We start from the raw sequence: 2,786 nt of genomic DNA, 5'->3' as shown, positions 1-2,786 counted from the left end.
CCAAGTGGTCATATCAATATTACTCCTATATGTGTATAATCAGTTATACCTGTATCAATAATATTAATATTTATATGTGTGTATTTGAACTAGGCACGCTTACATTCAACCGCACACTGTATTAGACATGTCTGTAAAATTAAAGTGAAAACCAATATGGTTTTCCAAAGAAGTAGCACATGCTCTGTCCTCGGTCCCCGGCTCTTCTCAATCTACACGTCATCATTAGGTTTCCTAATAAAGTCCCAGGGGTTCCATTATTTGTATGCCGATGACACCCAAGTCTACTTCTCTGCACCAGACCTATCTCCTTCCTTGTTAACCCGTGTCACTGTCTTTCTCACATCTCTTCCTGGATGTCCTCTCACTACCTCAAGCTAAATCTCTCCAAAACTGAGCTCCTCATTTCTTTCCCCCCCCTTCTTCCAAAATCTCCACCCCCAATCTCTCTAACTGTCAACAACTCCATCATTTCCCCTACCCCGCATGCTCGATCTCTTGCAGTCACATTTGACTTAGATCTTTCTTTCACTCCTCACATTCAGTCCTTGGCTAAATCCTGCCGCTTCCACCTTAAAAACATCTCTAAAATTAGACATTTCTTTACACAAGACACAGCTAAGATTTTAATCCACTCATCCTTTCCCGCCTCGATTACTGCATCTCTGTCCTCTCTGGTCTCCCCAGCTGCCGCCTAGCTCCTTTACAATCCATAATGAATACCTTTGCCTAGGTTCATCTTCCTTACACTTCGCTCTTTATCTGCTGCAACTATCTGCTAATCCCTTCACTGGCTTCCTCTTGCCTCCAGGATTAAACACAAAATTCCCACTCAGTCAACTGCACTGCTCCCCCCCCCCCCCCCTATATCTTAGGCCTTGTCTCCAGATACTCTCCCTCCCGTCCCCTTCGCTCTGCTCATGACCTCCTACTCTCCTCTTGTTACCTCCTCACACTCCCGTTTACAGGACTTCTCCAGACTGGCTCCTATCTTGTGGAACTCTCTGCCTCGCTCCACAAGATTCTCCCCTAGTTTTGAAAGCTTCAAGCACTCCCTAAAGACTCTACTGTTCAGGGATGCATACAACCTACACTAACCTTTCTTTATACCAGTTCCTTTCCTCAATTGCTATCTTCTTGAACCCCCTTAGCATGTAAGCCTAAGAGCCCAGCTGTTTGTAGATCACCTTCTTAAGAGCTGACTACAACAGTGTGACTCTTGACAGGGCCCTCTACCCGTTTGATCCCTATAAATGTTTCCTTGTATTCCGCCTATGTTTATAGCGCTGCAGAATCTGTTGGCGCTCTACAAATAACCAATGATAATAATAATAAAAAAGATAGCTTATAAAATTAGACACACAGTCAAATGATGATATGCAAATATGGAGACTCCAATAAAAAAAAGACTAAGCAGTTAATTAGGAAGGTTAGAGCTCATGCAGAAGAGAAGATAGCACAGTCAGTAAAACATGGGGACAAAACCTTCCTTAGATATATCAGTGGAAGGAAAAAAACTAAGGTTGGAATAGTAAAACTGAAAACAGTTAATGGCAGAATAGTAGAAGGAGATAGGCAAATTGCTGACAGTCTCAATTATTACTTCAGTTCTGTTTTCACAAAAGATTGTGAAGATAGAATGTCTATATTAAGGGATGCTACAAAAAATGGAAATGGGTTTAGCACTAATCTTTTTACAGAGGATGAAGTTTTATTGGCATTATCAAAAATAAATGTAAAAAAGTTAGTGGGTCCTAATAATATTCATCCAAGGGTTTTAAAGGAACTTTGTTCAGTGCCAACTGCCCCATTAATTGTCACTATTGACAGGCGTTGTTCCAGATGATGGGAGAATAGCAAATGTAGTACTTCTTCTTCATAAAAAGGGCAGTAGGGAAGAATCTGGTAACCACAGGCCATTTAGTTAAACTTTAGTAGTAGTGAAATTAATGGAAAGTCTCTTACAAGAAAGACTTACATTATGACAAACAATTTAGAGGACTAAAATCAACCTGGTTTTTCTTCAGGGAGGCCATGTCAGACTACTCTAATTGACTTATTTGATTATGTAAGAAAAAGTATTAGACCAGGGTGGAGTAGTTGATGTACCATATCTTCTTGGTCCAGACTCAAAAATTGTGAACTGGGTAGAATGCTGGCTTAAGGATAGAAAACAGAGTGTCTTGGTAAATGGAGTACATTCAGCAGAGGGGGCAGTTACTAGTGGTATTCCTCAGGGATCAGTTATGCGGCCTGTTTTGTTTAATCAAATTTGTTTAATATTTATCAGAGATATCCGCAAAAGGGCTACAGGGAAAAGTACAGTAAAGTACAAAAATTTGTGATTCAGTAGATGTTCCAGGGGGTAGGCAAAATGAGAAGTGATAAACAACAATTGGAGGACCTAAAGTTTAACACTGCAAAGTGTAAAATTATGCATTTAGGGAAGAAAAATCCAAACGTTAATTACAGACTCAATGACACTTTTACTGACTATTACAAATGAGGAACGGAAATTGGGAATTATTTCAGAGGATCTAAAATGTAGTAAACAATGTAGTATTGCAACAAGTAAGGCCAGTAAAATGTTTGGTTGTATTGGTAGAGGTATTTGCAGCAGAAATAGTATGGTTCTTATGCCACTTTACAGATCACTAGTTAGGCCTCATCTTGAGTTTTGTGTGCAGTTCTGGAGGCCATATCTCCAGAAGGATATAAACAAACTGGAAACTGTTTGGAGGGCTACTAAAATGCTACATGGTCTAAAAAAACGTACCAGGAGAGGC

This window comes from Bombina bombina, chromosome 3, assembly GCF_027579735.1.
Source record: "Bombina bombina isolate aBomBom1 chromosome 3, aBomBom1.pri, whole genome shotgun sequence".
NCBI lineage: Eukaryota > Metazoa > Chordata > Amphibia > Anura > Bombinatoridae > Bombina > Bombina bombina.
The sequence above is the reverse complement of the archived record's forward strand: the minus strand, read 5'-3'. Positions refer to the sequence as shown.